Here is a 13,802-nt window from a genome sequence, read left to right as displayed (position 1 = left end):
CAAAAGGCTGAGGGAAATGCAGAAGACTGAAGAAAGCATGAAACCTACTGGCTTTTGGAGACACTTTCATCCCAAATATATTTTATGTATTTGAAAATGTACTTAGCAGAGGCAGTGTTTGGTGCAGGTTACTTGGGCTTGTTTTTTTTTTTTAATAAAAAGAACATTCGTCCCAATGGGCTACTAAGTGTAACCAGTTTCCCTGTGCTGCCTGTAGTTCATTAATGTAAGTGAGTATTTAAATATCTTTAAAATGTTTGTATTGTTTCTGGTCTTATCAAACATGTTAATGTAGTTGAGGGGGAAAAAAAAAAAATCCTTGAATGTACCGCCTGAGCTTTGTTCTGATAGCTCTTGGTCAAGAGCTGTTAAGAGAAAAGAAAGTCTAATTTAGGAGACTATAACATGTCTCTTAAAGAAATGCAGCTTTTAAAATGTAGTTATTGCTGTTGCTGGTCTTTACAGTTCACTCATCCAAATCAGAGGAGCAAGACTTGTGTGGAGTAGAACATGTCCTGTTGATGCTTCCTTCATCAGCTTGTGTGGTGCTGCTCTGGTATCCAATTACACATCTGTATTCAAAGAAAAACACTTTATTGTGAAAGCATCTTCACTAACGGTAGGTTTTGCTTGTGCTAATTTGCTTAGATTTAAACAAACAAAAGAAATCTCCCTCTGCTTAACCATGATTCTAAAGCTTTTTTTCTCTCTCAGACTTCCCAGCATGGTCTGCCTTACGTCTCCCTGATTTTGAAGCTCTTTGGAAGTAGCTTGCTTTATTTAAATGGAGTTAAGGTGAAGCATATTGCCACTTGGAAAAAAGACTTAAAGGAATCCCTGAAGTCCAGTAGCTTTGGGTTTTTCTAATGCAGGAAGCCTAGCTGTGTGAAAATTGGTAGCTTTCTTGCCAAGTTGGGTGAGGCGCAGGCATGCAACGGTGAGGTAGGGTAGCAGAATTCCTCAGGTGTGCTTGCTGGGCTGGCTTCTTGGGGTGCAGTGTTGCATCCTTATTAGCTGGCTGGGACAGGGCTTGGAAAATTTAGCGCTCCTGTGAGCGTCAGTTGGTGTGGGTCTGGGGAATGGTGGTGAGTGGGACTGCATTGCCTAAGCCTTCCTCAGGAAAAGAGGTAGGAGGAAACAGAAGTAAAAACAGCAGAAGAGGTTGTAATTCCTGTCTTAAGAACTGAAACAACCTTACATTACATATATTGCCCCCAAAACCCAGCAGTTCAGAAGGAGATCTTGCTGAATAGAGCAAAGATTTCTTCTTTGCTCTCATATTATGTGCAGCTGTTAGCTGTGTGGTGTATCTGGAGAGGAGAGCTTTTGCAGCCTTGGTTTAAGAAGGATTTTTAATAGCTGTCATCTCTTCCTGTCCGACACAGCCTACACCTTTAATTTCCTTGACTGAAAAAGAGCATCACATTTTGGAGTGTCTTACAATTTTCCTTGCTGGTCCATTAGTGTATTAGCTTAGCCTCGTGTGTGTTGAATGCCATTAAATGTCACTTGCAAATTTAATGTTGGGAGCACTGAGATTTGTGCTAATTGAATTTGAAGTCTTATACTTGAATTTGTTAAAATGACAAATTCAGACAACTGAAATGCTTTAATGGGAGAGAGTATAAGCATTTGCAAATTTGCTCTTGTAAGTGAATCTAACAGTGCATTTGTGTAGATGCAAGGGGAGACCATGAGCGGACAGATCAGGTTTCAATGGGGCTTTACTATCTTTTTTTATTACTATGTGGTGACAGCTGGCAAAATCCAGTATTTTCAAAGTCTTCATGCTTGACATCTGTTCAGGATCATTGTTGACGCTAACTTAACCTTAAATAATTGTATAAGAATGGTAGCGAATATGGAGTGTTTCAATTCAAATTTCTCCTTTTCCTGCAGCCATCATTTTAGGTACTAATGGAGAAGGGGTAATCATTTGGGCTGTTGGTTTCTAAACTGTATTGTGCTTTCTTCAGTTGTCTGTAGGTCTGACTTGTGGGTTTTTTATGCATAAAATAATACCTTTTGCACCTGAAAGGTTTGTTGGTTTGGGGTGGGTTTTTGGCTGTTTTGGTTTTTTTTTGTAGAGGACAGTCTGCACAAAACCTCTGGCATTTAACAATTAAGTTCAGCAAAATAACCAAGGATTAAATAGACACAGAAACAGCTCTCACCACCTACAGGAGACCCTACTGCTGTGTTTTTCGCAAGGTAGAGTGTTAAAGATATTACCCTTGATTGGAAAGGAGTCATAAAGATTGTTACTAGGCTTTCCTAGCAGTATAAATCTGTGCCTCCCTAGAGAGCACAATGCTTTTAAGAAGTTTGTCTTGAAACACTTCCATAAAATCTCTTGATACCACGCTTTGACCTTCTGCCACTGAGCTGGCATTTCATATGGGCTTCTGGCATGAGCTCTCCTGCCACTTTCAGGTAAAAATTTACCAGGCATTGAAAAGTTTGACTCCACAGTCCTCAGCACAGTGCCAAGCTATAAAAGCCCTATTTGTACACAGAATGGATTTTTGCTTGCTAGGAGGGCTTGGGTAGCGGTTCAATAACTGCATAGGAATGGCTTTGAATCTACATACTGATGAAACAGCTCCATCTAAATCGAGCTATAGTGTCTCTTCCGCTCTGAAGTCTGCACTTTGTCTTCCTTGTGCCCCTGCTCTTCTGCATAGAGTTTTATGTAGTCAGATTATATTGCTCTGGAAAACTTTGTCAGGGAGGTTAATTTAAAACTATTTGAAAGGCTTAAAAATTACTCCTGCTGTTACGATGATGAAAAAGACCTTGAAAGCGCCTTGAGGGCGATTGCTGCAAAAATACCTGCTTGGCTATGTGAATGGCATATGGTTCCCAGAGCGTGCTCACCATTCACTGATGAAGTAAGTCCAATGTGGCCACCTTCAGTGCAAGCACCTTTAGCCAGCTTGGCTAGTGATGGTGTGTCAGGGCTCAAGGCCCACTTGCTTTAAATGGGAGTGAAAATCTAGCGCCAGCAGGTGAGACAGGCAGTGGGGAAGTCAGGGTGAGCTTTGCTGCTTACAGAGGGTGGGTGAAGAATATAAAGTGGCAATGGGCTGTGGATTTCGAGTGTCTGGGGAATACATTTTTAGGCTAATAGTTAAGTGAACAAGACTTAGAGGAAGGAAGAGGACCATACGTGTTCTTCTCAAAATGCTGAAGTTGCCTGTTTGGGGGGCAGGGCGCTGAGCAGAGGCAGCATGAGGGTAGGTGATGTTCAAAGCAGCACTGTGAACAAAGCAAGAACGGACAGAAAAGGGTGAATGCAAGCATGTGAAGGTCCCTACTAAATGACTTAACAGAACATGTTGTTCTGTTTCCACCAGTACTTTTGGGATGCCAAGATAGGCGTTTAATGGAAACATGATTTTATGAAGACTTGCCGTGCTAGGAGAAGCTTGTGTTTGCCAAAAGCAATACTTAGTAATGGGCTATGGTTTCTTATCTACTCTTCATGCAACAGTGCAAAAGCCTTATTTCACAGTAATGAGCAATTTTCTGCAAATTAACAAAATGACTTGTCAGATACTGCCTTTGTTTTGTGTGTGTGCAATTTCCTATTTCAGTTTTTCTCCCTTTTGAAATGTAAAGAGATGGCCTATCAAAGGACATTTTAAAAACAAAAACAGGGCCCAAAGCACGTTTATCAGAAGTGGATTATTTGCATTCTGTTACTTTGTTCAGAATTTCTTTGGGAATGCTTGCAAGAAAATGGGTATCTATGCTGAGAAGACACAGACCCATATAGCCACGTGTCTTGTCTCCAAGCATCTGCAATGTTTTTGAGAGGGAATGCCAGAGTTCAACTGAGAGTTCAATATGTGTAAGTGGCTATGAGAATATTTGTAGAGATGACAATTACAGACAAATTTATATTACCTCCTGCTCGGAGCAAGACTAACCTCAAAGGTACGTCAGGTTTTTCAGGGTGCAGTCAGGTTTTGAAAATCTCTAAGGAAGGGGATCTGTTGAGATCTGTTGCTGTAACAACCTAATGTGGGCTTTGGGGAGAGGGGTCCCACCTGGTGCATAGAGACAGTTCATCCTGCAAACTTTATTCAGTGTTTTTCAGTGCCAAGGTGGGATGGGAGTGGAAGAGAGGGAAGAACTTGAGATACGGATGATATTTAAGATACAGGTGTACCAGATTTGTGCAACAGAAAAGGCTGTTAGCTGTTTTCTTCTCTGCGCCTATCCAGCTGAGCTGATGTTCTCAGTGAACTACCAGTTATGCCATAAAGATCTTAACGTCTGTATAGTGCTGCTTAACTCACAGTTCATTGTGGCACAAGTGAATTGACCGGCATCGTTTTATAACTGCCTACAGGGAGCTTTCCTTGGCCATTTTATTGAGTGACTGCCAATCTTTAAAATCCTTTTATGATTCTTCCCATTAGACTTCTTTGCTAATATTGCACAAAGTACTTACAAGGTTAAAAATAGAATGTTTGCATTAACTTTGTAATCCCTCTCACACTGGTAATAGTGCTTTAATACTGTCCATTTGTAGTTGGATATGAGCAAATACTTAAAATAATTGTACATTCTACAAAAATGTTTGTTGGCTTCATAGGTTGTTTTGTATTTTATTTGTTAATGATCTGGGAATCTTGTTTCCATGTTCGGGACTTCCTTTTTGGTCTTTTCATGGTTGTAACCTGAAAGCAGACTATATACTAGAAATCATGGGGAATTGCTCTGCTCCTTCAAGTGGTTCCATTGTAATAGCTATGTGTTGAAATTCAGCCTGCAAGATGTGATGCCATGCTATTAAATTAACTACTTGTGTTTATTTGTAGATTGGTTAATAACCCAGTCAGTGTTTGGCCCTTCTGCTATAAGCTTCACAAAAATTGTGAAGTGGATAATGCTTTGCCTGCCTCCATCTATCTGCGCTTTTCAGCACGTGTTACAGTGCGTGATCTTTGTATTCATGCAAAGATATCCTGACACCATTGAGAATGAGGCTATACATGTGTTCCTGTTACATGCTGCTGTGGGGACACCAAAGCGCCAACCTTTTCAAGGTGAAGGTTCCACAGCCTGGTCTTACTGCATGTGCAGAACTCATCATAGCAGATTAAAAAGCCAAACCAGCTTGGTAATTATGAAAATCCAAGTAATATTTGAGTTTGTTTACCTGATTTCAAGAAAAATGAATCTATAGTTTGTCTAGACTGCTTAATAAATATAATTAATAAATTATATCTGAACACTTTAAAGCACAAGTAACTTTGGAAAGGCAATTTTTACACTGTGTGAGAAAGTTTCATTTTTCTTGTGACCTGTGTTGAGGTGAAGCCTTTATATCCTTCATAGGTAAGGTGCTACTGCTTTTAATTGCCTTGTGTTTTCAGCTGTGTTGTACATAGTTGGACCTTACATGGTGAAGTGATTTCAAAGTAGCTGGATATACAAATGTACAATCCAATAAATACACCTTACCCCTTTTTGAACATCAGAAAAAGTAGCTGCACCTCATAGTCTTGGTTACTGGGACATAGTTGGGGCACACAGTTCAGTCCCATCTCTTGGGTAAGTTCCTGCATAATATTATCATTAAGACTTTGAATAATTGCATGGTGTTTAATGTGCCTGCAAATGATAACAAGGATGGCATGCTACTTTCTAAAGAATCCTAGCTGACTTATTACCAGTTTTCATTTAAGTAGCAATAGAAATCTTTTTGTTGTGTTCAGCATGTGGACCAACTCTAGATATTCACTGGAGATGAACTGCTTGAATTTCCTAGAGTGAGGGAGATTGGTTTTCACTGGTGCATTACTCTCTGAGCTGGTGGTTGCAGTGGCAGGGTGGCTTGTGGCAGGTGGAGGCTTCCCACCCTGGGATTCAGGTGAGGTGTGAATGCCTTGGAGCTGTAGGCTCGGATCCCTATCACTAAATCCCTGCTTTTAGGTTGAGAGGCTGCAGATTCAATTCCCAGAGAAAACAAAGGTTCAGGTACATCTGTTCAAAGTGAGCTTTCTGGGCTGATTTAATTAATGGCTGTCATAGAGCTGATTTCCTCCTCCACCCTCCCTTTGTCTGCCCAGTTTTGCAGTGTTAAAGGGAGTCCCAGGGGGTTTTGGAGAAACGCGTTGTGGTTTACCTAGTGGAGTAGGACCTTATCAAGAGGGGAATAGCAATGCAGTGAATGTCAGCACGTGGGATCGTGCCCGTGTTTTCTGCCCTTACTAGTGTGGTAGTAACCAACTTTTCTTCCAGGTCTGTGTCATGCAAAATACTAATGGCAATCTCTGCGCCACTGAAGTGGTATAACTTCTGCAGTGACTGTCAACCGTGTCAACAAACTTTCTTTGTGACTGATGTGTTGTTGGGTTTTGTTTGTTTGTTTGTTTTAAAAACACACCATGAGAGGCAATTGTGGGTCTGTAGTAAACTAAACTGAAGTGGGTATTGCTTTTGTAAGAGGTGGCAACTAAAGCACTTGCTGGTGGTGAATAGCCAATGCAATGACAGGACCTGTGAAGACAGCTGGAAATGCTCAAACTTGCTTGTTTCCCAGTACTTTCCTGAATTAGGATGTTGGGATAGAGCCCATTGCAGCCTTAAATGCTTGCAGGGTGTGTTTTAATGTAACTCTGGTATAATAGACTATGCTGTGTTCATTTAGTGCAACTCACTGCTATCGGAAACACGCACTCAAGTGCCATTGAGTCTCTTTGCCTGGGCTTGGTGGGTTTTGGGGTGCTGGAGCATGCTTTAGTGCAGCATGGTGTGGGACTGTGAGATCTTTTCCCTCTGGGGTGAGAGTCCCTCTGCCCAGTGCAGTCTTGTCCCTTGCTCCCCCAGCAGACACCCAGTGATTTCTGTGAGCTGGGGCACAGCCTTGGTGTTCTGGCACTGTTTCTCCCTCCAGCAGAAGGGGTTGAAGCGAGCAGAGGTGCCATGTATGGGAAATCCCTGGGAAAGGATCTGGTGGCAGGGGAGGAAGAAGAGGAGCAATGGCAGAGGGCACAGGCAAGATGCCACTGGGCTATTTGTGGTGCCTGATCTTACTAGATACAATTAAGATATTGGTGCTGTAGCAGCCTTGACTAGTCCATCCTCTAGGAAGGGATTTCAGCACTTACAAAGCCAGTTCTCAGTATTCTAGGTAGTGTGTGTGTGTGTGTGAATATATGCTTGCCTTTAGCGTGTATCCTAGACACAAAGAAGTATGAAGTTGGAGGTATGAGTTAGGGTGAGAGCTTGCAGGCACAAGGGGTTCGGATGTGCAGCTTTGTATAGCTCTTGCATCCTTTTGTCTTTGCTCTTAATGTTGCTAATAGTCACTAAAAGAGACAACACAAACTTCAGCTAGAAGGAAGGAAAAGTCCATTTTTTCCACAGACACTCTAATGTGAAATGTCTGAAGTATTTGAAGAGCTGAACATGCTGATCCTTCTGTATTTATAGCTTTAAAAATGGGGGAAGAATTAAATAAAAAGAGGATTGGTCTCTATATGGGCTTCTCTGAAGGCAGTATTATCCTCTTCTGAATTTTAAGGATTTGTTTCCTTTCAAGGACTGCTTTAAAAGCATTTCCTTTTTTATAGAGCAGAGGTGAATTACTGTGTGGTCATTTATATGAAGTGACTTGCTGTATGCTTAATAATAACCCACATATTTTATTTGAGCTGTAGGTTGTTTTTTTTAAAATGAAGATCTCAAGGCAGCCCCTTAGACTACAGATTGTCTTGTGGAGGGCATGTTAGATTGTCTTGAACAAAGTACCTTTCTTTTTTTAATTGGTATTTTTATTGCTATGGTTTACATTCACAGGGTGAGGGCAGCACTGTTCCTCTGGTGGCTTAGCCAAGTGTTAACTGCAGGGAGGAGGAGAGCTATTCCCTTGCCTGGAGACTTTCTTAGGTACTTACAAAGCTGCATACTTAACTTATTCCTCAAGTGTAAGTATTGATATGCAGTATATGTGCAGTAAAGCAGCACGTTTTTAAGCACAGCATTTAATAGAAGTATTCTCAGCATGACTTTGCAAATACTCCCGAATTAAACCTACCAGTTGTGGTGGTACTTGTCATCAAAGTGAGTGGAGGTTTGTACAAGGCTCAGAAATGCAGCTAAAATCATACACTTTCAAATCACCTCTTAGAGCAGTCCTTCTGGCCTTCCTGGACTAGTGTTCTTGCCTTTCCTCCATGTCTTCCACCTCCTTGTGTCCCTTCTGACCTTCTCAAGGCTCTGTCATGTCCTGTGAGACCTCTGCTGCCACCACCTTGCCCCGGGGCTCATTAGAGGCCCCTGAGAGGTGGCTGTTACCTGAAGGGTAGAGGGAAGGAAACAGAAACCAGATCTCTCCAGCTACTTGTCATTAGAAAGAGCGCAGGGATGCGAGGGAGCCCCAGCTGAGTGCTTGGGGGGAAGCTGGACCCCACTGCCAGTCACAGAGGAGCATCTGCTGCTGTGGAAGGAGAGCTCCTTGGCTCCTGCTCGGAAAGGGTGAGTCTGGGCCCCACCTGGAGCACATGGCGTGGGTACGTACCACTGAGTCCTGCCTTGCTGCTGGGGACCCTGTGCTTTGTTTGGGGCTTCTGATAAGGTGAGAAGGGAAGGGCAGCCTGGTATTTAAATAACAGCTGCCTTTGCTAGATCAGTCACCAGGTTTGTGTGTGTTGTTTATATACTCAAAATGTAGGAATATTGTTCTGGAAGGTGTTGTCAAACTCAGATTCTCTTTTCATGCTCACATGCAAATAATTTCCTAGAAATTTCAGAGAGGAGATGAAAATGTTATTGTAGATTTTTTTCTAACAACGGGTAATAGCATGCAGCTGATCAAGCATAAACTGAGGGCTGGTTTTTGAATGTGCTAAGGCAGGAACCAAAGCCTGGCTTGGTAAGGTCAGCACCAGAAATTTAGGGTCTGTGTTGATTTTTCCTTTGTATTACAGGTTATAGAGAATGTTTCCTTTTTTCCTTAATGAAACTGCTTTTGCAACATGTGTCAATCCATCCTTAATCCTACGTAGAAAGACCCATGGCTATATCTGATGAGAGCAGAATCTGCTCGTGCTTTTGGGACTTCAGATACCCGTTTTGCAGCTACCAGCTCAGCAGTTAAGCCTATTACAGTAAACCCTTTAGTTGTGCCATCCAGGTTATTTCTCACCCTTCCCCCAGTTAGGCTGTTGAGCAAACACCCCTCCAAGTGCAGGGTTGTGGGGGACGTGGGAGGATGCTTTGCCACAGTTACTGTCCCTTCAAAGAACAACGAAAAAACAGTGTGCAGAGCTGCAAGGGAGACAAGGGAGGATCCTCATCCTGCTTGTTGCAAGTGTGCACGTTTGGATTTTCACCAAGCTGTCTGTGATGAGTCAGAATAAAACTTAACAAGTGAAGGCATCCCAGTTATGCTCCCACCCAGGTCATACGTGTCACTGTGTCGTGCTTGCTTTGCGAGAGATCAGCCTGCATATGTATATCCAGAAGTGCAACCAGAATCACAATTAGCCAGAATCACAATTTAAGGGTTTCAAGGAGATCTGCATTTCCCAGCAAATGTATCTGTGAGGCTGGAGTCAGGGATAAGCATCCCTCGAGGGCAGGGCAGGGGAGGGAGAGCTGGCTGCAATTCCTGGCTGTGTTGGGCTGCCTTCCCTCCCTCCCTGCGGAGGGGATGGTCTCATTCCAGCAATTAAGGGGAATTAGCAATTGCTCAGCAAGCCCCTTTGTAGATGGCTTTTAGAGGGGTGGAACAGATTCCGGCTCCTGACGTCTGTCTAGTTTTGGGGCCTGTGGCTGGGGGGAGGTGGATCTAAAAACCATGCTTTTGCCAGATCCGAGGCCAACCAGCTTGTCAAATCTGCTGTATAAAGGTTTTTTTTGCTGAGAAGTGGAATATGTTGTACTACTGATATTTCTAAGGACCTGGGTGCTGCTGGTGCATAAATTTCTTGCTTACATTGGGAACTGAAAGAGGGCAACTCCAAAAACAAATCTTGTAAAGCAGGACTGGTGGGTTAATGTGTTGGGCTGCTCAACAGAAATGGGCAGAAACAGCTATTTTCAAATGGGTTTGTTTAATGTTGTGATTTCAATGTTTCATGGTACCAGCGCTCTTTTTGGTGTTCTGTTACTGTTACCCCTTTTGAACAAGGCATGGTGGGGTCTTCTGTGCATATGGGGAAAGGTCCTTTCTACTGACAGTGACTCCTTGCTCCCAAGCACAAGATTTCTCTGCAGCCCCAGCAGCACTTTTACCTTTTGAGGAAGATCTAGCTCAAGTTTCCTCCCTCTTTTCTGTTATTTTTAAGAGAAAATATGCAGTTTTGTTTAGGTCAAATTTGCAAATATGTTGCTGAAGCTCGGTTTTTCTCTTTCCTGCCAATTTAGTGTTTTTGCACCTTTCATAAATCATTTGATTAACTGTTAAAGCTGGAAGAGGCGGGTTGGCGTTTATAAAGTTAATGGAAAACTTGAGTAACAGCTGCATTATAGGAGGTGGCCTCCCAAAGAGGGAAGTAGTGCAAAAGCCAGTAACCTTTTCCTTCTTGACAAACTTGTTTGGAAGAGATTATTAATCCATCACATCTGTACAGATGCAGCTTTCAGACTTGCAGCTATTAGTATTTTTAACAGGGCTGTCCTGAAAGTGGGTTCAATACCTGGTGTGCAGCAGATCAATCTCACACACTCGGGAGAGATACTACTTTTTATTCAGGCCTGGGTGCTTGGTGGGCTTTCCACAAACCAAGCACACCAGATTGATCAGGTGTGTCTTTTATATGGTATCAATTGCATATAATTTATTAAACTACTCCTACCTGGTACATATTCAGACTATCTAATACATATGCATAGGATTATATAACCATGACACATCAGATGCCTTCTCTGCATTGCGGGGGTCTCGGGTGGTCTTCGGTGGTTGTTTGGGGAGGTATCCCCTCCTCGCTTTGGCTGCTAAGTTGCTCTGTATGGGGTCAATGGTTAGTTTTCCTGCCAAGAGGGATGCACCATCAATCAGGAAGAATAGAGCGGATCAGAATGATCTTGGCTACTTCTCTAGGTATTATTAAAATTGTTTGAAGTTGAAAATGATTAACTTAATTTAAAACAGGATTTTCTGTATCAGACATCAACAGGAGCAGACCACAGCAGGGAATTTTCCCCTCCCTCTCCAATCCAGTACTTTTGTTTCTTCAGGGAACTTGCTTGTCTTTCAAAAGGAACGGTTTAGTAACTGGATGCAATATCAAAGTTTACCACAGAAACTGTCAGAAGGAGAAGGCAACGCAGGTCTGGCTGAAATACTAAAAACCTAGTAAACCTATTCAAAACAAAGTGTAAAAGCTTTGAGGTTGCATAGTGAAAATGGGGAGGTGATGAGGACTAACAAATGAAACACCGGGGAGAATGAGTTGCTCATGCAAGTCAAAACTAGGCTGGTCATACTTCTGGCTTTGGGGCCTGAGGCTTTTAAAATACTGTTGGCGATGGTGGGACTGTGACATGGGTGTTCTCCATCCGGAAGAGCTGGCTGTGACTGTCAGCTCCACGGCTGTGCCTTCCCCAGTCCAGCGCGTTTGGTTTGTGCAGCGAAAGGACTGTTGGATCTGTTCCTGGGTGCCTCCTCTTGGGAAGTGGTCAAAGTTAAATCAGAACCTTTATATATTTGAACTCAAAGTGTGTATTCGTTAGTTGCATTGGTGGCAATTCTCAGTATCGAGCTGTGGCTTCTGGGAAAGACAGCCTGCTGCGGAATAGCCGAGGCTTTGTGAGGTGCCAAATAGCTACGCAGGAACCTTGAAGTGCATCTCTCGCAGTCCCTTTTGTAGTGCCCGCCCAGGTTTGTTTGTCCTAAAGGGCTTTGCGCTGCCCTGAAGGCAGAGGCTTAGCAAACAGAGCCCTCTCAAAAGCAAACTCCAAAAGTGTATCTTTTTTTTATAAGAAATTTCTAAATGAATACTGATCATCCTTTCCCCAAAGCCTGGGAGGTAATCATCTCTTACCATTTATTTAACTGCATAGGAGGGATGTTGCAGCAATACACAAATGCTTTTCAATGCCCAGAAGAAACAAGATTAAAAAGCAATTACTGTAGCCTGGCAGGGGTGTGGTCCAGAAAATTCCTTTTCCAAGTTGGTGGCTTTTAGGTCAATACAGAGGGTAGAAAACTTTAAGTATGTGAAACAAATTTCTGCTGCGAACTATGGGAACCTTTGAAAGTTGGACTAACTTCTGTGGCTGGAAGTTTAACTTTTTTTTTTTTTTACTTCCTTAGGAAGTACTTTATTTATGGACACATTGTGCTGCCCTCCAAAAGAGGTGGCCTGTCAACTCCCCCCCGCCCCAGCAACTCATCTGCCACTTGTTAATGTGTGTGTTAAGCCACCTAAAAAGCACACTTACTGAGATTTAGGTATCACTTGCATCGGACTAGGGATGTATTGGTTTTTAACACAGAGTGATTGTTGCCCATCAGCCACTCTTATACACTGCTTTGTAGACTAATGAAAGCACCGCTGTCATTCTCCCAGGTATCATCTTGTAACTTAGCCTTTGACTTACAGTGAATTAGTCAAGTGCAAATCCAGTTTGAATTCATTGCCCTCAGTGCTTATATATATGTGCAGGTCTCTCTTCTGGCCACTGCAACAAAAGAATAAATGAATCTCTCTTCCCAGGAGACTCAAGTCAGTGTCGCAGGAGAAAAAAGTTTCTGCTGAATTTGGTGTGGGGGGCATTTGACAGCAAAACCTCGCTGGGACTTTGAGGTCTGTGGCTCCTCTGAGCATGGCATATTGTCAGGAAGGTTGCTGCTGAACTGCTGTGTTTTACAGCCATATGGGAATAAACCACTTCAGCACACTGATAGCAGAGTCTCTGCTTGCTTTGCCTCTGGAGATCCAAGAAACAGGCATGGTTTGTGAAACCTGGGAGCAGGCTGCACCTCAGCTGGGTCACCGAGCTCCTCTGCAGACCCAGCTGTGGAATTTAATACTCCCAGAGGGCAAGTATGTATTGAATTACTGTGCCATTACCTGTATCATGCTGCTCTGGTGAACAGATCTGCCTTCCACCTTCCTCCTTCCCATTGATAACTATGGCACAAACAGAATTGGCAAAAAGGAACATGTAAGACCATTTTAGTGTCATTGTGGTGTTCTAAAAGCGGATTCAATACCTGGTGCGCAATAGACCAATCTCACGCACTAGGGAGATATTGCTTTTTATTCAGGCCTGGGTGCTTGGTGGGCTTTCCACAAATCAAGCACACCAGATTGATCAGGTGTGTCTTTTATATCGTACCAATTGCATATAATTTATTAAACTACTCCTACCTAGTAAATATTAAGACCATCTAACACTGTGATGGGTTGACCCTGGCTGGATGCCAGGTGTCCACCAAAGCCGTTATATCACTCCCCCTCCTCAGCTGGAGAGGGGAGAGAAAATTAACAAAGAGCTTGTGGGTTGAGATAAGGACAGGAGAGATCACTCACCAATTACTGTCATGGGCAAAACAGACTCAGCTTGGGGAAAATTAACTCAATTTATTACCAATCAACCAGAGCAGGGTAATGAGAAATAAAACCAAATCTCAGAACACCTTCCCTCCACCCCTCCCTTCTTCCCAGGCACAACTTCACTCCCGGATTCTCTACCAACCCCCCCCCCAGCGGTACAGGGGGATGGGGAATGGGGTTTACTATCAGTTCATCACACGTTATTTTCTGCTGCTTCATCCTCCTTAGGGGGAGGACTCATCACACTCTTCCCCTGCTCCAGCGTGGGGTCCCACCCAC

At 43.0% G+C, this 13,802-nt stretch overlaps 1 protein-coding gene across 3 annotated transcripts in view; it reads left to right on the top strand.

Moving 5' to 3' along the window:
• Positions 1-13,802, top strand: part of SGMS1 (sphingomyelin synthase 1) — a 110,309-nt gene that overhangs the window by 3,039 nt on the left and 93,468 nt on the right. For 2 of the 3 annotated variants that reach the window (XM_075025461.1, XM_075025455.1), the window contains exon 2: positions 466-619. The exons of the other annotated variant lie outside the window; for it this stretch is intronic. The gene's annotated coding sequence lies outside the window, so the exon portion shown is untranslated. The remainder of the gene's footprint in view (positions 1-465; positions 620-13,802) is intronic. 3 annotated transcript variants of the gene reach the window in all.

Source organism: Buteo buteo, chromosome 4 (assembly GCF_964188355.1).
Source record: "Buteo buteo chromosome 4, bButBut1.hap1.1, whole genome shotgun sequence".
Lineage (NCBI taxonomy): Eukaryota > Metazoa > Chordata > Aves > Accipitriformes > Accipitridae > Buteo > Buteo buteo.
This window is presented reverse-complemented; position numbering and strand designations above follow the sequence as displayed.